Genomic DNA, 23,198 nt, shown 5'->3' on the forward strand with positions numbered 1-23,198 from the left:
TGAGCCACGCCCTTACAAGGTGTGTCTTATGAATGTAGAAAAGAGAGAACCAGAGGAATAAGTAGTTGCATACTGGTGCAGTGGAGCTGTATAGAGGCATAAATTTATTCAATATCAGGACTGGTTCTTGGTAAAAATGCAGTGGAGACAAAGTGCCCTCCCACCTCCCCCCAACTGGGTCCTCTGTCAGTGGCATAGTGCCCTCCTGTCCCCTCCTTCCTTCTCTTTCCCTCTTCCTTCTCTTTCACCCTGAGCTCATCAAATTTTGCTGAGATTTTTTTTTTCAGAATTGTAAATGACCCCTGTTATCCCAAAGCATTTGTTTTCAAATTCTGTTGGATTGAAGCATTTTACCTCAAAAATTAACTGATAAATAAATTTTATTGGAGATGAAAAAAACCCACTTTTTTTCTTTTAAAAAATATATAGCAGTGACTTTTCTTTAGTTACAGATGATTATAATGTTCTATAAATAATGTAATACATATATGTTAGAACAGTTTGATGTTTTGGGGAATTTGATTCATCATATGATATATTCAGTAAGTGCTTTTGTCTATTTGAATTTCACTACCCATATGAGATCTTAGGATCTTAGGATCTCCTAGGATCTGTTGCCCTGGGTAGTAGCCACTAGCCACATGGGGCTGTTGAGCACTTGAAATGGAGCTAGTCTGAATTGAAATGTGTTGTTAGTGTAAAATATACATCGAATTTCAACACTTAGTGTAACAAAAAAGGATGTATACTATTAATAATTTTAAAATATTGAGTATATGTTGAAATGATAATACCGTTGGCTCTATTGCGTTAAAATATACTATACAAATTAATTTCACCTGTTTCTTTTTACCTGTTTTAATATGGCTACTTGAAAATTTAAATTTACATATTAGTGCTACTCATATTAGCATATTAGTGGTTCACATATTTCCATGGACACAATTGCCTTAGAAAATACTAAGTTCAACTTGCAGTAAATCACAACTTTTTGTTGACTTGACACTAAATGGTCATGTGCTCTGGATTTCCCAACATCCTCTGAGTGCTGACAGTACAAAATTCTGGCTCTTTGGTTCCTAACTTGGGTATTTAGGTCAATTCCCTTACCTCCTTAGTTAATATTAGTAGATTCTATTACAGAAAGATCATCTTGGTCAAGCCTAATTCTTACAAAACCATACCTTATAATGAAACAACATAAAAATGCATAGAAAAGTATTTGGATCAACTACAAAGTCAAAGAAGAATAAAGGAGTATCAGGTATTGAAAATATGTTTGTAACAAGCCCAAGATTCCTTCAGTTATTTTTTTCTTTGGCTTATTGATGCAAATCTTCTAATCTTTTTATCTGGCGAGTATTATCCTCTTCTCAAGTGTGATGATTGGACTTCATAAAGCTCTTTTTGCTGCAGATCTCATAACACTCGGCTCTGAGAATCGTAACCATCATCATTATAATTGAGTTATTCAGCTTCCAGTCAGTCATCGCCCATCTATGAATGTAGAGTGTTAGATCATATTGTGACTGACCTGCTTCTTGTTTACCCAGATCGGAAGCTGAAATAAATAATTTTGGCATCCAAGCTGTGTCTTTTGTTTTGGCCATGCCATTAAACAGAATACTGATGTCAAGAGCCTCTGTTTAGTCTGTTGATGTTGTGTCTACATATATTCCTAATTTTATTAGACAGTATAGATGAGCACTTGGTACTGGAGGTGGATATGCCTGAATCTTTCTTCATTACTTTTTTTTTTTTTTTTTACCTTGAACCCTGGTCCTTAGCTGTATTTGCTTTGCCTCCTCAATCCTCAAGCTGTCCCTGTCTCCTTGTGCTCCAGTGTGGCTTCAGATTTGAGAAATGGGTGAGTCACTCCAGTGTATTGTCCCAGTCCTGTCCTGGCCATACTTGCATCTGGGCCCAAATCCCAGTCCTAGCTTAGCTCCTACCTGCTGGCTCCATTTATCCTACCCTGCCAAAATTCCTTAGGATTTTGATACCTGATGCCCTGTGTCAGCTTGCAAGTTCTAACACTCATCAAAGTCAATAAATATATAGCAAATGGATATAAAAATGCAGCATCATAGGGGCACCTGGGTGGCTCAGTTGGTTAAGCGTCTGACTCTTGATTTCAGCTCAGGTCATGATCTCACGGTTTATGGGTTCCAGCCCCACATCGGGCTCTGTGCTGACCTGCAGAGCCTGCTTGGGATTCGCTCTCTCCCCTGTCTCTCTGCTCCCTCTGCTTGCTCTCTTTCTCAAAGTAGATAAACTTAAAAAAATGCAGCATCATACTTCTGCAGTCTTTCATGAATTCTCCTAGGTAATTAATTTCCTGGAATTTTGAGCATGGTTCTTTTCTTTTTCCTTCCTTCCTTCCTTCCTTCCTTCCTTCCTTCCTTCCTTCCTTCCTTTTAAGACTTCATTTTTTAAAAACAATGTCTATACCCAACATGGGGCTTAAACTCACAACCCCAAGATCAGGAGTCACATGTTCTACGAATTGAGCCAGCCAGGCACCCCTTGAGCATGGCATATCACTTCTTACCCAACATACTTGGGAGTATCTAAAACAAAGAACAAATAAAATTGCCACAAAATTGCGTTGAGATTTAATCAACAGAAAACCCTGTATAACACATGTATCAGGTACTATGAGGAGTCACTACCTATAAATATAGCATTCGGATATCTTTATATCCTCTGTTGTGAAATTGATTCACCTCACTCACACTGTTGACATTGGAATCCTTTGTCAGAGCAGGCTATGGAACCATGAGATACATTTGCTTCTGTGTTCAGGTTTCCTATATATTTCATACATTGGATATTTTAGTTTCCTAAAGTGACTTTTCAACTTGGTTGTATTAAGCTGTGATGGCTTCACTTTGTGATTTCTGTGAAGCCACAATAACATTTGTCTTTGTAGCCAGGACTCTACCTGAGGCATGTGCCACAAGAAATCATCTTTGGAGTTGCCAGGGTGAAGGACTCTTGATTCTTTTTACTGTGGCCGCTATCTTACTTTTGCCTTGAAAGAATCTTCCAGCAGCTTCTACTCAATCAGCCATTCCTTATTCCATAATAGCACGTTCCTATTAGTCAATCATTGCCAACATATAACATTCAGTTCCTAATAACAAAACTATTTCTAGCCCAAGTGCTTTACAATGACCATCATCCACTCTTAAGTTCTCTGCCATCTTCATAAGTCTGAAAAATCTTTTGCTGAAGCCATATCTTCTCCTGAGAGATTTTGGCCAAAGGATTTAAACTTTTTATTTTTTTTTAACGTTTATTAATTTTTGAGAGACACAGAGAAACAGAGCACGAGCAGGGGAGGAACAAAGGGAGAGGGAGACACAGAATCCGAAGTAGGCTCCAGGTACTGAGCTGTCAGCACAGAGCCGGATGCGGGACTCAAGCTCACAAACCGTAAGATCATGACCTGAGCCATAGTCTGATGCTTAATGGACTGAGCCACCCAGGCACCCTAGGATTTAAATTCTAATGTTGAAATTTTAACATTAGCCATCAGGGAAGAGGATTTGGAGTGAATGTTATACATACTTCCCAGGCTCCTAAAATTCATCTGTCTAGTTGTTTCCTTATATGCTCATTGTTCATTTATTCATTCAAGAAATAATCATTTAATACCTTTTTTTGGACAGGTTCTGATTGAGGCATTCATTAGGATTGTAGCAGCCGAGAAGATTCAGTACACTAAAGACAGTCTGAGTACTGCTATAGTGCTGAGTAAGAGTGTGTGTGTGTGTGTGTGTGTGTGCGCGCGCGTACGTGTGTAGGGGAGAAGAAGGAGGAGGGAGAGAAGGAGAGAAAGGGAGAGTTCCCTTAGAGAGGGAACTAAAACAGACTTTCATTTCTAATTTCATTGGGTTAGTAGTTGTGGATCTAGCAAATATTATTCTGGAATAAGATATGTGAGGATTGTTCTGCTTACCTTATAGCAAAGTTTCCCATATTTTCTTGGAAGATAGAATCATAGTTATCACAGAACACCAAACAACATCTTGGGAGCATAGTTGGGAAAATACCCAGTTGGTCACTGATATTGGTTCTTTCGAAATTAGCCTTTCTAAAGTTGTAAATACCCCTTTCATTCCCACTGCGAGTACCCTAGTCCCATTCGTTACCTGCCATACCTGGGCCATTGCAATAGCTTTCCATCTGGTCTTGGAGACTTCAGTCTCTCCCAGTGCAATCCATCCTCCATACTGTAGCCTTTTCCTGAGCATTCTTTAGTTATAAGTGAGACTCAGAGAGATTAGGTACCACAAACAAGGTCACATAGGTAACAAGTGGCAGGGACAAGAATTCTTTCTATTATACTAGTGTTTTTCAAACTGTGATCTGTAGAACCCTGGAGGTCTAAGGACATTCCCAAGTACTCTGTGAGGGTTTGTGAACTTTATTTTCATTTAAACCATAATCCCTCAACCTCGAGATTATGTTAGACCACCAGAGTGACCCTTTCCTTGCTGAGGACTGCAGCATGGTTTCAGTTGTTGTGTTTGTGCTCATTGTAATGTTGAAGCTGAGTAATGTTGCTTTAATTGGGATTGGCTTTTGAAAAAAAAAGCAGATTGAGACTTTTTTTCAGCAGTGATTGCAAGAATCTTGATTTAGAAAAAGTCTTTTCCAACTTTTGTAGCTCTAAGGAAATGTTTTAACTATAGTTGGAGGGTTTATCCTATTTCCTTGGGGGCAGGATGGACTCACATGGGTGACACAAAGCTTGGGGAATAGGCAAAGAGGAATTGTTTTATAGTATCAGGTAAACAAGAAACAGGAAGGAATCCAACTGCCAGTCAGTCAACCAACAGGCAGTTAATTGGAGAAATTAAAAATACCAGAGTGGAGCAGGTCTCTTTGCACGGCTAGGTTTGTGAGGGCTGAAGGTGCAGGATTACTGAGCTAGTTTCTGCCTAAATCTTCAGGGGCTGCAGATGCTTCTGAGTGAGTGTTGTAGGAGCTACCAGGTAGCAGGCAGATTAGTGCCCATGTCCGTGCTTGGGAAGGAAAGGACAATTAAGGATTCTTGATAATTTTCAGAAGCAAGTCATGGGTGAGGACAAGAATATAGAATGCAGATCGGAGAAAATTCTCAGAAAACCTGCCCTGGTGGATTTCCCTGCAACAGAGGGAAGTGAAGATTTCTGTAACCCTGCAGTCTTCTAGTGCAATGCACACATTTTAAATGTGGGCCAGGGGATGGTTTGTAATGCTGGTTAAAAATATAGCTTTCTGGGGCTGACTCAGAATCTCAGAATATCAAGGAATGAGACCAGTCAGTTGGAGTATTCCAGAAAATTCTTAAGTGTGTTAGAATTTGAGGTCTACTGGCCTAGGGACTTTCTCTACAAGGTAGGAGGTGAGTTGCTAGAAGGACTCTAAAATTTTCTTTTTAAAAATTTTTTTTTTAATTTTTTTTTCAACGTTTATTTATTTTTGGGACAGAGAGAGACAGAGCATGAACGGGGGAGGGGCAGAGAGAGGGAGACACAGAATTGGAAACAGGCTCCAGGCTCTGAGCCATCAGCCCAGAGCCTGACGCGGGGCTCGAACTCACAGACCGCGAGATCATGACCTGGCTGAAGTCGGACGCTTAACCGACTGCGCCACCCAGGCGCCCCTCTTTTTAAAAATTTTTAAATGCTTATTTATTTGGAGACAGAGAGTGTGTGTGAGCAAGTGGGGGAAGAGCAGAGAGAGGGAGAGAGAGAATTCCAAGCAGGCTCCATGCTGTGAGCACAGAGCTTGATGCGAGGCTTGATCTCATGAACTGTGATATAATGACCTGGGTTGAAATCAAGAATCGGACGCTTAACTGACTGAGCCACTCAGGTGCCCCTAAAATTTTCTTTTTTTTAAACCTGGCAAATCTTTGCAAGAAAAGGTGATCATCTGTTAGAATGATAAGGCATATGTGTTTTAAACTTGTGTCGGCCCTTAAAATGTAAGTCCCCCTTCCCCGCCCCCCCCCCAAGCCCCAGGAGAGAGAACCCATTAAGTCTCTATGCATTAGAATCACTGAGTTTCTTAAGGACAGCAAGGGGGACCTGAGCCTCATTGTGAGTCAGGACTAAAGATATTAGAGGATAGCTCATGTTAAGAAAAAGATTGAAAGTGGGGCACCTGGGTGGCTCAGTTGGTTAAGTGTCCAACTTCAGCTCAGGTCATTATCTCACAGCTTGTGAGTTCGAGCTCCACATTGGTCTCTTTGCTGACAGCTCAGAGCCTGGAACCTGCTTTGGATTCTGTGTCTCCCTCTCTCTCTGCCCCTCCCCTGCTCATGCTCTCTCTCTCTCTCTCCTTCAAAAAGTAAATAAACATTAAAAAAAAAGGTTTAAGAAAAAGATTAAAAGAAACGGTGGGGAAATAAAATTCTTGGGCTTGCCCATTTGTTTCTGCCTCTAAGGCCCTTTGCTTATTCCCTCCACCATCTTTTCCAAACCTGACCCTTATATGCCATTGCCTCTGCTTCCAAGCTAGGGAAACTTTTTTCTTCATCAGCTCTTTTTGGATGTGTTTGGAATTTTGCCTAAACAAGGTCTGCCAAACCTGTACCTATGTTATTTTTAGTATCTCCTTTGCATACGTGCCCTGAGGAAGTGAGATCCTCCGTGCATTCTTTCTGCTGATGAATATTTGATTGGCAACCTTAAAATTTTTCTTTGTGTTTAAATTATAAACTCACTGCAAGCACAAGGAACCTTTCACAGTCTCTTAAACTACATGTCAATATGTGTTCTTGTAGAGCTATAATTACCTATTATTTCGTGGCTTTCTGAATTAAATATTCATTAAACAAAAGTTGAAAATCTTATCAAATCTATATAAAATTTTTAATGTGCAAAAATTACTAATCAGTAGGCTAATGTAGCTTTATCAGGATTTGACTTAGGTGGCAAGGAAGGACATTACATTTTTTTTTTTTTTTACTAATGCTTTGCCTTTTGAAGCCGTTCACATTTATAGAATAATGCACATTTTCATAGGATAATGAATTTTTATGTGAGGGAGTTTCAAAATGTAAATTAGAAACAATTTCACTGTGCTGTCTTTGGCGTAAGGAAAGGATGTGATTTTTGAATAAAAATGGAAGTTTCCCACTTTTGCCAATGATCAGAACTGACAGAGCCGGTAGAAGGGAGCATAGTGGATGGATATGGAAGAAACCTCTGTCAGGACTTCACCAGCCCAGGCCACTCTCTTTCACCTCCAGGTATTCCGGAAGAAGTTGCATACGAGCCAACATCTTCATCATCCATGCAGGTGTACACATTCTAGGGAGACAATGTCTCTAAACAGTCTGCCATTTCATTAAAAAATGTTTATTCAGGTAATACATGAACCTTGAATTGACAAAGATCATGTAGAGAGCATTTAAAAGAAGCAATAGTATCTGCTTTACCACATACCCACTCACCAGAGGCAACCACCTTTAAGTGGTTTTGTTTTTAGTGTTTTTGGTAGTTACCTTCATTTCTAAGTAGTATACTTGTCCTGTGTAATGTTTTAAAAATGTTTATTTATTTTTGAGAGAGAAGAGAGAGAATCCCAAGTGGGCTCTGCACCTCCAGCATGGAGCCCAACATGGGGCTCAAACTCAGGAACCATAAGTTCATGATCTGAGCCAAGATCAAGAGTCAGATACTCAACCTACTCAGCCACCCAGACACCCCTGTCCTGCGTAATTTTTGTTCGATTATTTTAAGATAGATCTATTGATTGCCCCATCAGACATGAGTATTACACTATTCTCCCTTCTATTTTTTAATGTTTATTTATTTGCTTTTTTCTCTTATTTCTTTTTTAAAAATTTAATCAATTAAAAAAAATTTAACGTTTATTTTTTTTATTTTTGACAGAGGGAGAGAGAGAGAGAGAGCATGAGTAGGGGAGGAGCAGAGAGAGAGGGAGACACAGAATTTGAAACAGGCTCCAGGCTCCGAGCTGTCAGCACAGAGCCCAACGCAGGGCTAGAACCCACGGACAGCGAGATCATGACCTAAGCCAAAGTCGGATGCCCAGCCGACTGAGCCACCCAGGAACCCCTTTAATTAACTTTTTAAAATTTACATCCAAGTTAGTTAGCATATAGTGCCACAGTGGTTTCAGGAGTAGATTCCTTAACGCCCCTTACCCATTTAGCCCATCCCCCCTCCCACAACCCCTCCAATAACCCTCTGTTTGTTCTCCATATTTAAGAGTCTCCTATGTTTTGTCCCCCTCTCTGTTTTTATATTATTTTTGCTTCCCTTATGTTCATCTGTTTTGTATCTTAAAGTCCTCATATGAGTGAAGTCATATGGTATTTGTCTTTCTCTAATTTTGCTTAGCATAATACCCTCTAGTTCCATCCACATAGTTGCAAATGGCAAGATTTCATTCTTTTGATTGCCAAGTAATACTCCATTGTATATATATACCACATCTTCTTTATCCATTCATCCAGCGATGGACATTTGGGCTCTTTCCATACTTTGGCTGTTGTTGGTAGGGCTGCTGTAAGTGTTTATTTATTTTTGAGAGAGAGACAGACAGAGACAGAGGCAGAGTGTGAGTTGGGGAGGGGCAGAGAGAGAGGGAGACACAGAATCCAAAGCAGGCTCTAGGCTCTGAGCTGTCAGCACAGAGCCCGACATGGGGCTTGAACCCATGAACCACGAGATCATGACCTGAGCCCAAGTTGAACACTTAACCAATTGAGCTACCCAGGCGCCCCATTCCCCTTCTAATTTTTAATGCAATTGTTTGTTCTGTTGGCTTCCTGTTTTCAGTCTTTAAAAAAATTTTCCTCAAATCTCCATTTCTTGTTCAATCAACTTTAGACATTGATAACCCAGTATGTTAGACGAAGAATTTAGCACACTTATCCTTCCTCTATTTTTTTCCCTCTTTATTAGTTCATTAAGTCTTGGCTCTTGGATTTCATTGACATTATCCATAACATACAATGTCTATCCTTATGTAAAACTTCTTTTACCTGTGCTATCTAGAGCGGGTCTCTAGTCTTCAGGATTTGAAGATTCCATATGGAAATGATTTGGAACATATTATTTATATAATTCTGTGTCCCATTTTCTTATGTACTCAGTGCTATCTTGAGCATTTCCCCATATCTTTATTTTTTAAACTATCACTCGTCATGGCTGCAGACTATTCTAATATATTAGACACACTGAAGCTTGGCTTTGGCTTTGGTATTTAGCCAGAACATGCTATTCATCATTAGTTTGGGCTTAGTCTTTGAAGCCCTAATAGATGGATATCTACTAAGTACAATATCATTTCTCACATCTCTGAAGTTGAGTGTGAGAAGTGATTGTGTAATTGCTTATTTACCATCATCAAATATAAGTGTAACAATACCTGTAAAATGAACACTTCATGTTTTTTGGATTTGTTGTCAATATTGGGGTATTGGGATACTGGAACATTCAAATATTGGATAAGTTTTCTTCTAAATGTAATTTGGAGTGAAAAGTCTTTATATTCTTTATTTAGTTAAGTCTCTTAGATGAAGTATAAACGTTATTTTTGCAAGAGTAAAATTTTTTAATAGTTAATATGATTGTGAGATATATTATATAAGTATATAATATATAATGTATATAATATATAAATATAAAAATAATTAATAAGAAATTTCAGATAAATAAATAGGGAAAGAATGTCAGTTAATATGCATAATAAAAGAATACATTAGCTGGGTTACTTTAGATAGACCCATATGCTTTCTGAGTCTGCAAATATTTATAAGATTAATTATAACACAAAGTAGAGAAATGTGGAATAGACAATATCAGAATTCTAATCTTTGTAGAATTATTTGATGTTCTAAAATTCGTAACACCAAACAAAATAGCCTATAAAACTATATTTAGTTTTTAGTTATTTAATTCCATTTGGGTCATGAGTCTCTCAAGGAAAGGTTCTGTTTGGAAATTCTTCACATTTTAGGAGAATAAGTAAAAAGCAGAATGTCAATTTTACTTCCTTGAAATGTCATGAAGAGAAAAACTCCAAATCATGAAAATCTCAATTTATCATAAATGTCTTCAATCCAGACATATTGGTAGCCAATACTTCAATTGTACTGTTCTACATACTCTCTCTGTATATTAACTCACATAATGCTCTTAGTGGGCCCTTAAGTTATGGGTCTTATTAGCTCATCCTACAGATGAAGAAGCTAAGACTCACATTAAGCAATTTTTCCAAGGTCACACAGATAGGAAGTGGGAGAGCAGGACTTGAACTCAGGCAATCCTGACTCAAGTCTGTGCTCTTTACCAAGGTGTCATCTCTTACATAAGAGATATCTGAAAAATGCTTAAATAGAGTTCCTGACATGAAGTAAGGATCCAAAAAAATGCTTAGCTCTTATCATCAGTTGTTGGCATGGAGTGGGGAGTGCTGGAATGAGAGAGAGGGAGGAGCTGATGGGTTGTTCACCTTTTACTCCCCCAGTCTCTGGAAGTTGGGGATGCAGGGGTGGGGGTACATGGCCCCAGGAAGCCAAGAAGCCAGCTTCAGCTAGGAGGGTCTAAGATAACAAAAGCCTCCATCAAAAACCTCAAGCCTGGCTGTCAGGCTCCTGGAGGCCAGGGACCTGGTACAACTCACAGGCTGCTGTGGCTGGGTTCCACCACCAGCTTCCTTCTCGCTTTGGAAGAGTAACCACAGAAGTGGCGGCAACATGAAAGTTTCTTTAACATTGGGTGCACTACTTTCCAGTGCTGCTGGGGAGGGGTATGGTGGAATGGAGATTTCCGTGGAGTGATACGTTAGCACAGCATTGGGTTTGGGGGGCTTCGTAGAACTAGCTCTTCCCCTAGATGAAAAGAGGGTTACCTGGGGTTGCTCAGAGGATACTTGTAAGCATTCTGCAGAGAAAGCTTAGTAAAACTCAAAGCTGTTTTCTTGAAAACAGAGAAGGTTTGGAAACCTAAGGACTTTTCTGGGATTAGCGCTACATAGGCACAAATGAAATTCTTTCCTAAGGGCAATCATTGCCAGTTTACTGTAATTAACTAAGAACATCAAGCTTCAAGCTACTGAGAAGCCAGTGATAGGAGTTTTGGGCCCAGATGTTAAAGATCCAGAGGAAATGGAAGCAGTGCTAATAGAGTGGTGGAAGCTGAGACAGCTGGTTTACTTGTGTCTAGGTGTTCATAATTTATTAACTATCTTCTTTACGTGCAACCTTTAAAATGCACACACATGTTACTCATGAGTTGTTAACATTCATGTTTTGCTACTTTGATGGGGTTACATTTTATTTTTAAAGCTCCTCTGATATTTCTGTTTTTGCCTGTGAGTGGGGAATGTCTGGGTAATTAAGTCACATTACCTTAACCTCCGGCACCACTGTGTAGCTGAATCTACTGGATTTCAAGACAGAATTGAGTAGAAAACACACTACCTCTAGAATACCAAGAACACCAGCCTTACAAAGTCAGTCCTATACAATGGTGGCACATATTACCAAGTTTCACTTTGGGGTCCTTCTCCCCATTCCCAGCACTCTGGGGATCCCACAGCTACCCCAGCACTCACTCCTCCTCCTCGTAGGAGGTGGCTCTTGGATCCCTGTCCTATCACCCACCCTAATTCCTATCACCATGTCCCCCTTGTGTGTGTTCCTTCTCATGGCTATGCTGGCTGACAGGTTGGTCTCTCTAGTTTTGAAACTGTAAAGGTTCAAATGCTCTTTTTGGTCTAGGAAGTGTACAAAGAAGTGTTAGGACACATCCAGTCTGAGTCTACAGAAGTTAGCAGCAGTCCTGCTGGGGGGTGTGGTGAACATCTGCTATATTTGGGCGTCTGTTTTAGTAATTAACCTTATGGCACACTTCTATAATACTTTTACAATTGGGAATCATCAATAATTCTGAATAAAATGCAAAATTAATCTGAAATGAAGGCATACAGTGGAACAATTTAGATACATTTAAAAATTGCCGTCCTGATATACTGAGCTGCACTGTTATTATGGGAGACAGCCTCCAAGATGCCCTCGAGGACCCCAGCCCCTTGGTTTTCACACTTTTGTGTAGTATTCTCCCACCTTGTTCCAGAGTTGGTCTGTGGGACCAAAAGCATGTAGCACAAGTAATGATGTGTCACTTTTGACATTAGATTATAAAAGATTGCAGTTTCTGTCTTGAGTTCTCTCTTCCTCCCTTGCTCATATTCTCCCTGTCTAGGGCAGTCATTACTCTGGAGGAAGCCAGCTTCCATGTCATGAAGAAACTGAGGTGGCTATGGGACCAAGCCCACTTGGTAAGGAACTGAGGCCTAAGGACTTTCAGGGCTATGAGAGAATACATTTTCGTTGTTTTAACCCACCTGGTTTGTGGTAATTTGTTATGGCAGCCCTAGCAACCCAATGCAGGTTAGTCTGTGAAGCAGCAAGGGATAACAGATACAATTATGTAACCAAATTACTCTTACGCTATATTTGCTTTTTCAATGAATAAGTATGTAGAAAAGACACTTACTTCTTTGGGCCGTTTTTCTGTGTTTTTGGCAATTTTGCAACATTTTACCTGGATTTACTTTCTCGATCAGGACAAGAGGGGTACAGACGTGTTAAGACATGGCACATTGGGATGCTTAAAGCATGCACCTTCATACACAAAACCTGTGGTGCTGGCATAAGCTTGTGCCCTACCCACAGCAATTCTGATATGTTTGATTTTGCCCATCTCTATCAAAGGGTGGGGAAGGTATTTTATAATTACATGCAGTGTGTTAGGGAGTGTACATTTTGACTAGACATCAACGAAACCAAATTCTCTGCTTACAATTTTATATGTATGTGAATATAAGAGTTTTCCATAGACTAACTATGACTTAGTGTAAGCTTCAAACATGGCTTCTCTACTCCCACATACTTCCAGTGTTGCTCAGTTTCACGTCATGATATGAACTCTAGCCTTGCATCTTTGTGTTGTAAAGCTGAATGAGTTAGCACAGTGGGTGATAAGAGTCCTCCTAGAAACCATTCCTACACCAGGGTGGCTAGAAATGACTTGAAATATATGGGAAAGTGACTGATAGACACATAGATAAGCTCAAACTAAATGTGTCCCTGGCTCAACTTCGTCTTAGCAGATCCCCAAAATACCCTTTCCCTGGGAATGAAGCAGTCTCTTTTCTTTGGCGTTATTGCCTCAAGGATGATACAAGCATAAGACTGCCATGGCCATTTCTATATCTCTGTGAAGAAATCCTGCCAGAGAATGAAGCCTATCCAAGAAAAGCAGAATTAAGTGTTTGGGGGTAGGGTGGGTTGGGGAAATAAAGAGACAGAGACAGAGGGATAGAGAGAGATTTTTTTCTGATGACATCCATAGACCCAGTTGTGACTGAAACCAAATTTAGTTTTTTCAGTGACATGAGCCAAGACTTCCAGACTCCCCTGTTTTTGCTTAACTGAGCTGGAACTGTTTGTCTTTTCCTTATTTTTTCTCTGTTGTATCCTCAACTCCTAGAATTTGGGACATGACAAGCCCTAAATAAATATTTGTTAAATGAATGAATAAATTGGATTTCTTTAAACCAGAGAAGGCCTTACTAAATCAGGAAGATTAAAAAAAAATTAGTTATAATCAAGGTAGAATATAGACCGAATGCTAAAGGTAGGCTATTGATAAGCATACATTTGGGCTAATCAGGCAGCACGCTTGGGGCACATTATAAGCTAAGGTCTAGAGAAAGGAATACACTGGGCATGCTCAGAGCATGTGAGTGCCGGGGTCCTGTTGGGTATTGAGTTGGGGGGTGTGGGGGTGATGTTCAGAAGGCGGGTAGCTCATCTCTGAGAGCTTTGGATGACCAGCTGAAGAACTTGAAATTTATTTGGTAGCCAATGGGGAAATCAGTGGATGATTTTCAAGCAGAGAAGTGAGCTATTATCCCTCCCATGGGTAGTTTCATTTTAACAGAAAACGCAAAGCTTCTACCTAAAAGGATATACTTTTACGTAATAGAGATTTAAGGTCATAAAGCAGGTCAGTGAAGATTTTTGTGAAAGAACTTTCAGTAGTCTCAGATTACACCATGTAGGCCACTGCTATTTTATGACTAGTTATTTTCCTGTGATAATCTGGGCTTAGGTTCAGTCATTTACACAAAAACCTATTTGCAACTTTTGGGACTCTGAAATAGAAACACAAAGGCCCAAAAGGAAGTAAAGGAAAGAAAAAACAAGAAAAATGAAGAGAAGCCTTTTTTCTCTTCAGGTTCATTTTATCTTTTGGAAAAATTCAAAACGATGAGTAATATATTTTAGATAAATTTTCAGCAATGATAAAACCATCAGATGATTTAAAAGAGAAGCATCTGAAGAAGCAGAAATTACATGAATAGTGTAGAAACTAAGACCAATTTAGCATACTCTGATTGGAACCTAGGGTAAGTGACATAAATCAGACTGGAAAAAATAGGGTGTGGTCAAATTAGACTGGGAGCATGGAGGAAAAGAACAATTTTGTGAGCAATCCAGTTAGAGTATGTGACATATTTTATACCCTTAGCTAACAAAAGGACCATAAATTGTGTAAATGTAGTGCACTTATTTTGATTATTCTGCAACATGTTATTTGTTTCTTCCTTTACCAATCTATGTAAATAAAAAAAGTTTTTTCCTTTTGATGTAGAAAATTTCAGAAATTTTATATTTCTGGTTTCAAGGTATCTTGCTCCATCTCCTGAATTTACATTAGTTTTCTTCTTCTTTTTGTGATGTCACTTGTGAAAATGCATTTATTATTTATAAGTACTTTATTAGAAAGAGTTTAACTTTTTACTCTCTTCTCACTTAAAATTCTATCTTCTGGTTTTGCTTTCTGTGATAGAGGGAAAAATGATTCGAAGTCTACTTGGTGCTGCTCAGCTCCTGGCCCTTATGGTGATGAGTGCAGAAGGCAACAGACGTGGTGAGGACGTGGCTGGATATAATGAGACATCTGGGATTGATAGGGACTAAGGAGCTGTGGAAACAAGAAATAACCTGGAGGAGTGTGGGAAGATCTCAGCAACTACTGGAGGGAGTTGGTGGTGGGGACAAACCATTTGTATAAGCAATTTTAAGGAAGTTTTGATTGGGGATAAAAAGCATCACACCCGCCACTGAATCCCTTACAGATTCCCATAAAAACATCCCATTTCCATTTGTTGATCTTACGATCAGATTTGTGAATATGCAAGTGTTTTTTGATTTATCAGAGTGTTGAGATTGGATTCAAGGTGAGAGGAGAAGATGGCCCAGTTTTATTTGGGTTACTTTAAAAAAAATATACCATTCTATGGCGATTAAAACTATAAAAAGAAGACTTTCTGTAAAATAGGGTCATGACAACATCTGTAAAGCAGTGTTTTTCTTCTTTAGCCCTCTCAAATTTCTCATACTGTTCTGGGGTTCCAGATTCTGTGCTGCTTAACATGTACTCATGAACTAATCCTCTCAGCTACGATCTGGTTCCACCAATTTTCTCTTTTCTAGTCAGCCTAGATGATGTCTTTGACATCATGGCCACCATCATGATTCGTTCAACACATACTTAATTAGTAAGTATTATACACCAGGGACTGTTCTAGGGTTGAGGACATACCAGTGACAAAACAGACAATTTTTTTCCCTTCTTGGAGTTCACCTTCCCACGGGAGAGGCAGACAATTAACAAGTAAACCAACATGGTGGTTTCAGATAGTGATAAATTCTCTGAAGACATACAACCAGAAAGGGAATCAAGAGTGACAGTGGGTGCGGGTGTAGGGAGACATTCTTTGAGTTAGGGTGGTCCATCAGGGAAGGCCTTTCAGAACCTCTGAAACAACAGACTTTTAAACGTTTTACTTGCAGGTGTTCTGGGTGTTGCAGGTTACTTCTGGGTGTTGTTGATGAAATGAGCTGGGGAGGTGATTATATCCACGTGCTGAGGTTAGAGGTGTCATCCTGTTTCAACAATTTCAGTTCAGAGTCATTGGCATGTAAAGAGAAGGAGATGCTGTTCATTTCAGGAGGAAAAATGGGCCTGACATTTTCCATACAGAAGTTATTGGGGTTTCCAGTAGCCTCTTCTGCCCCTCTCCCCTCCCTCTGCCTGCCCCAACCTCAGCATAATTTTCACATTCTTGTACCAGGACGTAGTGTGGCCCTCATTTAACGGTGTGCAACTATAATGCAGCAGGTTATTAAAATACACAAATGCGCAAGGCATTTTCTCAGAGCTTATATGGTCTTCCTAACTACTCTGTACAGATGAATGTTCTAGGTCAGAGGTTAGTAATAGTAATGAGAGCTACTCAGAGTGATTGCCTACTATGTGCCAGGGACAGCTAAGGTGTTTTACCACATTTCTGCTCCAGTTTTCCTAGGAGACAAGCATTAAGCACGCTTATTGTGTGTCGAAAGAAGTTGAGGTTGGAGAGATGAAGACTGTCAACTCACACAAGTACTGGGCCTAATTTTCTGCCTGACCCCAAACACCATTCATTTGCCACCAAACTATGAGCATTTCTACAATGAAATCTGGCATTTATATTTGACCCCAGAACCTCTATGATCTAAGGCATGGAAGAGCGGCAGGTCCAGAATTCAAACTCGGGTCCTTAAATTGCATCGTATCTAAGAGCATGGGCCATGGTGGGGGTCACACAGATCTCCATTTAAATCCAGGCCGTAGAACTTAGTAGCAGCATGACTGTGGACAATTTATGCAGCCTTTCTGACTCTCAGTTTTCTGATCTGAATCCTACCTCAAAGGATTATTTGGGGGAATTAAATAATGTATGTTGTTTTTAGGGAAGTTTTTGATGCATGTGAATTCTCAGTACATTCTAGCATTATCATTCTATTTCACTGTGGTGGACTCCAATATGACCAGTCTACAGCCACCCACCTGCTTCTTTGCAAAGAAAATCACAATTCTCTACAGTTCTCAAGCAGCTATAATACCTGACACGCTTGACCCTCTCCCCATCCCTGGTAGGTAAATCATGATTGGTCTAAGCCAGAAGTTCTCAAAATGTGGTTCTAGGATGGGCAGTATAGATATCACTGGGGGCCTTGTTAAAAATGCATATTCTCAGGCCCCAACTGAGAAAGATCTATGGAATCCAAAACCCTGGGAGGAGAGCTCAGCAATCTGTGTTTTCACAAACCCTCTAGGTGACTCTGTTAAAGTTTAAAAACCACTGATCTGAAGCAGCTGTGATCATATTATTGCCCTTTCCAATAATTGGGTTAAGCATGGACATATGGCCCAGTCTTGGTCTGTAGGGCCTGAGAAGGAGTCAGCTGGGGAGGGGAAGTGTGCTAAAGTTTTCTTTGCTCCTTTAAAGAGGTGCATTCTTCTTTGCAAGATGCTATTTGTGGTGTATGGGATACCTGGAATTATTCACGCCACTCTGAAACTAGGAGGAAGATGATTTTTTAAGAAAGGCAGAGCAGAAAGGTAGAAAGAACCGGGTCTTTGTTAATGCTGCTGAACTGCTGAGTTAGCCAACCTCTAGACTTCCCCCTTATGTGCTATAATAAAATTATTGATATGTAAGCTACTCTTCATTGGGTTTTCTTATTTGCACTCTCTGATATTCCCACATAACAGTTGTCTCTTATGCAAGCCAGTGCTCTTTGGAATGTAGAAAGATTATGGTGCACTGAAAATGTGGGCTTTAATCACAGTAATTATTTATTTTAGTTTCCATTAAAATTAGTTATATTTATTTACTTTTATTGGTTATGGAGGGGCAAAGCATTCATTTTGTTTTCTCTCTAGACTCTGAATGAGCCAAGATGTCAGACAGCTTGGTGAAGAGATACTGAGTTGTTCACATGTGTCCAGTCATCTGGATGCTCGGCTTCTGAAAACGAAACATCTGGAGTGTGAAGCAATGGTTTCACTTTTCAGCTATATTTTGGCATCATACGGAGATGATTATTAAGAAAAGCCAGACGATTATTAAGAATAAAGATTTATGTAAGAGATGGGATCACCCAAGAGCATTGCTGACCAGGTGTCCTGCCCATACAGCTCTTGCTTCATTCACTTTTTCTTTTTTTTTTTTTTTTTTAAATTTTTTTTTTTCAACGTTTATTTATTTTTGGGACAGAGAGACAGAGCATGAACGGGGGAGGGGCAGAGAGAGAGGGAGACACAGAATCGGAAACAGGCTCCAGGCTCCGAGCCATCAGCCCAGAGCCCGACGCGGGGCTCGAACTCACGGACCGCGAGATCGTGACCTGGCTGAAGTCGGACGCTTAACCGACTGCGCCACCCAGGCGCCCCTTCATTCACTTTTTCAATCATTCAGAAGAACTGAAATCTGCCGTGTGCAGGGTATTGTGTTATGGGGGGGGGGGGATAGTTATGACTTCAGATGTAAATATATGTCATAGGAGGAAAGATAGCCTTTGTCTTCCAGGAGCAAATAGTTTAGTGGTAGAGCAACTGGTAGGATGGAATAAATTCTGTGTTAGAGATTGGTAAGGTGTTTGTGGGGGTGTGGAGAAGGGAGCTGCCATTTACTTAGCTTTTCATACTTCTTGTGGGCTTGATGACACAGATGCTGTTTTAGGCTTGGGGGTACAGTGATCAGCATTACCAGCTCTGGTCTCTAGTCTCATGAGGCTTACAGTCTAGTGGGAAAGACATGAATGTATAAACACACATACAGTTATAAATTCAGATAATCCAATGAAAGAAAAGAACTGTGCTACCAGAGAGAGTAATTGGGGTGATGTCATTTGCTTTGGGTGTTCAGGAAAGGACTGTCTGAGGATGTGACATTTAAGTGGCGACCTGAAGGGTGAGTGGGAGCAAACATGATTAAGTTTGGGGGAGGCGGGGGAGGAAAGGTTAGAAGCATCTTCTTACAGGAAGTGGCACTAGAGTCAAGTCTCAGAAGTCAAACTGGTGTGGTGGAAAATGTCTCTATATGTGCACATGGAGAAGACTGTAAGGAATATTCCAGAATGCTAACAGGGTTTTATCTCTGGGTAATGGGATTATGTATATTTTTTAATTTTCTTTTTTCTGTTTTTATTTATTATATCTTTGGTGTACTTTTCTGTAATAATAATGATGCTGATGATTATAATAGTAAAATAATAATAATAATGTTTAAAAAGTAATCCTAAAAAGAAGGAGAGAAAAATGGGTGTTTTCAGATAGGCAATGAGAGGGTCAAGGTTTAGGTGTATGTGGTGGCCGGGTAGGCTGGGGTTGGGTGGGGGGAGGTAGTCTTGCTAGGCAACAGCTTGTAGTGTTTAAATTACTGCTAGTTACTGTATTTGAATGTCTTCTTAGGACTACAACATGGCAGTGGGGGAGGGGTTGAGAGATAGAACAGGAAAGTAGGCAAGAGGTCTGGTCAGGAAGCGTTTCAAGTCCATCTGTGGTCAATATGGAGCAAGGTGATCAGATTTGTATTTTAGAACCCCCCACCCCCCCATGATGATGGTGTGGAGATATACGGGACAGTGGCAGTCATTAAGGTGAGCATCATAGGGCAGGGCAATGTATTTTTTTTTTAAGTGGCACATTCAATGGAGAGACCTCAGCTGCTCTTGATGGCTTATTGGTAAATTTGGTGATTCCTGTCTGTGTGGACCAATGCATCTCAGTTGAGTGATTAAAACATTAACTTCAAATGATTAATTTAAGACCAGTCTCAGGCCAAACAACTGGGTGGGTGCACTTTTTTTTTTTTTTTTTTGTCTCAGCCGTGTAGTTTCATGTAGTGTAGACTTAGTCTCTCCTTATCATGGTCTTCACCATTTATCCAGTGTGGATTTTAGGAGGATGAAAAGCACCTGTCCTTTTCCTACCTTAGTGAAAGATCAGAATGAGGTAACGTCTGTAGAATGATTAATTGCCTCACACACAAATACCACTGAAATATAAACTGTCATTATTTTCCCTGATACCAACTTTCTGTGCCGGTTTTAATTTTGTCTGCTCATTTCAACCAAATTTGAGGTCTCCATGACTACAATAGAAGAACAGAAGGAAAAGAATACTTCTGTCTCGGCACATCCTAAATGGCATTGTTTATTGTAAAATGTGGGTATTTTAAAGGATGCCCACATTTTAAAAAGGTATAAATGCTGTTCATATGGTGCTCCAAGCCAGGGATGTTTTTATGTTCTAGTCGTGGGTGATAATGTGAACACATTGAGAAGATGTATCAATAAGGACTCTAGAGAGAGACTAAAAGATTCAGGGTAGAATTCAGACGTGGCAAGATATGCTTATTTATTCAACTTCTAGGGCAGGGTCTGGGCTCTCTGAGACTTGGGTAATAAGGTCAAATGTGGCCACGGATTGACGTCCAAGTGGTTGGATGAGTTTACATCCTGAACACCTGAGTAAAAACTCCAGAAAAAACTGTCATGTTTTCATGCATCCTGCATGGGTATATGGCAAACCTTCCCAACATGATTAGGACATGATGATAAGTCAGCACCTTTTTTCAAGAGGCAATGAGTGTATTAGAGGCCTTGCGGTTAGATTTGAGTCCTAGCTAAGCCGCTTACTATCTGTGTGGCTTTGAACAAGTCCGTTGACATCTAGACTTAGATTTTCTCACCTGTTAAACAGGAGTAACAAAGCCCACCTTCAGGATTATTGTAGGGAAATAAATAGGATAATATTTATAAAGTCCCTGGCATTTAAGAAAGTCTTGAGTTTAATTGTTGCCTATACTGTTGTTATTATATGCACTTTTAAGCTGCAGAGAGCTGCAGCTACTCAAGAATTTTTATTTTTAAACATAACACAAATGTGAAGCGCTAGGATGATGGGAAGCCAAGGAGGAAAATAGGGGCTAACATGGTGGGAACCCCAAGTTAGGGTTTCCTGGTGCTCAAGGAGCTGAGATCCCAGGCTCTATGCAGCATCTGAAAATGTTTGGAACTTAGCCAATATCTGGAGCCAGCATATTCCTGGCTGTTAATGCAGATGCCAAGTGTTTGGCAGACAGAGGTGTTAGGGTGATGCCTGACTGTGGCCACATCACTAAGTTGGCTGGTCCTACAGCAGAAGGGGCCAGTGCTGGTTGACCCCAGCCCACTGAGTATCTGTCTTGATATTTGTCACTGGTGTGTGTCCCCAGCCACTTCTCAGTCCTCCTTTCCTTCCTCCTGGGTCTTGTCCTAGTCAGGTGTTCTGCTTCCAGTCAGGTACCCAGTCTGTGTCCTATTTTGGTTTTCAGCATAAAGAGAGCAACCCTCTGGAAAGGTATTTGCCAACGAGGTGGGACCTGTGTTATTTTGAAAAGGACTCTCAGACACTGGAAGAATTACATTTTAATGACAGAATGATAGGCAACAGGTTGATGTTTGAGGTCCGGGGGCTCTGTCTAGCATTTGTGATTATACGTCATCCAGTGGCCATGCTTTCTGCTCAGAAGGCCAGTACTTGCCAGAAATAGTGTTTTTAACTCTTACCTGGAGGAGGGAGATAATCAGGGGAGTGCTTCAGTGCAGGGAGTGACTGGCTTATCACCTGTTCACTTCCAGCCTGATGCATTTTGGGCTGACAGTGAGTTTAATTGCAGAGCAAGGTGCTTGTGTGATGTACCCCTGGTGCCTCATCCATCTGCTCAAGGCAGGAATCCCACGCAAGGGGGTGTCACGCACGGGGGTGTTCCCTCTGACTTCCCGATGCCTGTTGCTCTGCACTGCCTTGAAGGTGCTGGGAAGAAGTGCCAGGGAAGAGGGCAGAAAGTACTCTATAAACACGGCAAGTGCTACACTGGGAGATTCTTTCCAGGGACTGTTGATTTCCATGACAATGTGGAAATAGTATTTCTACTACCTACATTTTTGGGTTCACTTTCTGGTTTTCAGGCTCTGTGTTGAACAGTTTTCACAATGTCTTGAACACCCGTTGTTTGTGCTTGTCCTGCTTTCCCCCTCAACTTCTGGTAATAGCACCTGGATTTTTCTCTGAGGACCCACCCGTCCCCTGGTGTGTGCCATCTTGGGGGACCTGTTTTATTCACTGCTTTTTCACTGCATCGGTGAGGGTGATAGGGATGGCTGGACGCATGATACCTGATGCAGACGGGTGGGTTGACAGCAGTTTATTAGCCATATACACTCACTGGGGGAGGAGAAGACCACATGTCATGCAGAGCCATGTGGAGATTGTACTTGGCAGTAGAATAAACCAGCAGGGGCTCTGGGAGGCAGACTTTGTAGGCCCTTGGTTCTCACACAAGGATGTGATTGGGTTGTTTGAATAATTCCATGAGTCGGCAGTGAAACCAGCTCCTCCAGGGCAAATAGGTATTGCCTTTGGTCTTTTGATACAAAGGGTCTTTGGCTAGAGGACCTTATTTGCAGGAGCAGAGGGGGAGGAGAATTTGTGGTCAGGCCACTTGAGGTCCTCCCTGTTTTCCCCAGATGTCAAGGCACACATGATATTGGATCTTAATTTTAAGCCTTATACCACATCTGTGTATCCAAGTTCTGTGCCCTCCTCTGGTAATGAGGATGGGTGTGTGACCTATTCTACACCAGTCAGGGTCTCTCTCTTGGAAATACGAAACTTGAGTTGGATGAAACAAAGTGGGAAAAATGAATAGAGCTGATTAGTCCAAATAGAGCTGCCCTGGGGAAATCGTTCATTTCTGTAACCAAGAATCTTGGTGTTTCCCTGGATCCTGCCTTTTCTGGGATGAGAGCGTTCAGTTTTTTCCTCTTGAGTTTGGGAGCTGTCTCATTGGTTCAGTTGTCCAGATTTGGATTTTGTTGCTTGCAACCAAGAACTGTAGCGTTTCACATTTATTTGACCCAATAGCCCTAAAGGATAGGCAGTTTTTATTATCCCTCTTTTAAAGATGAAGAAACTGAGGCAAGGAGATTGTGAAGACTTCCTGAGATCACAAAGGAAGTAAAGGGCAGTAGTGATATTTGAAAAAAACAAAACACAAGAGTTAGCTTGACAATAGTTTGCAACTTCATATCTTCCTCTTAAAGACAGAAACTAGAGATAGCTTGTCAGAACTTTAAATTCCAACTACGTAGGGAAGTGCCAATGAGATATGGTGTCATTATGGGGTCATGCAGTGGCAATAGCTCGTACGCCCTGTGGTAAGTGCCCATCCAGCCTTTGGCCCTGTGGAGTAACTGACAGTTCACCAGGAGCTAT

At 40.6% G+C, this 23,198-nt stretch overlaps 1 protein-coding gene across 7 annotated transcripts in view; it reads left to right on the plus strand.

The window, feature by feature from the left end:
* RGS8 (regulator of G protein signaling 8) overlaps nt 1–23,198 on the plus strand; it is a 147,269-nt gene that overhangs the window by 62,275 nt on the left and 61,796 nt on the right. For 4 of the 7 annotated variants that reach the window (XM_047839744.1, XM_047839746.1, XM_047839747.1 and 1 more), the window contains one exon: nt 14,895–14,975. The exons of 1 other annotated variant lie outside the window; for it this stretch is intronic. The gene's annotated coding sequence lies outside the window, so the exon portion shown is untranslated. Of the gene's footprint in view, nt 1–1,840; nt 1,868–12,239; nt 12,316–14,894; nt 14,976–23,198 lie in introns of those variants that run through there. 2 more of the 7 variants (XM_047839745.1, XM_047839749.1) reach the window with 2 other exon arrangements.

The sequence above is a fragment of the Prionailurus viverrinus genome, chromosome F1 (genome assembly GCF_022837055.1).
Source record: "Prionailurus viverrinus isolate Anna chromosome F1, UM_Priviv_1.0, whole genome shotgun sequence".
Taxonomy (NCBI): Eukaryota; Metazoa; Chordata; class Mammalia; order Carnivora; family Felidae; genus Prionailurus; species Prionailurus viverrinus.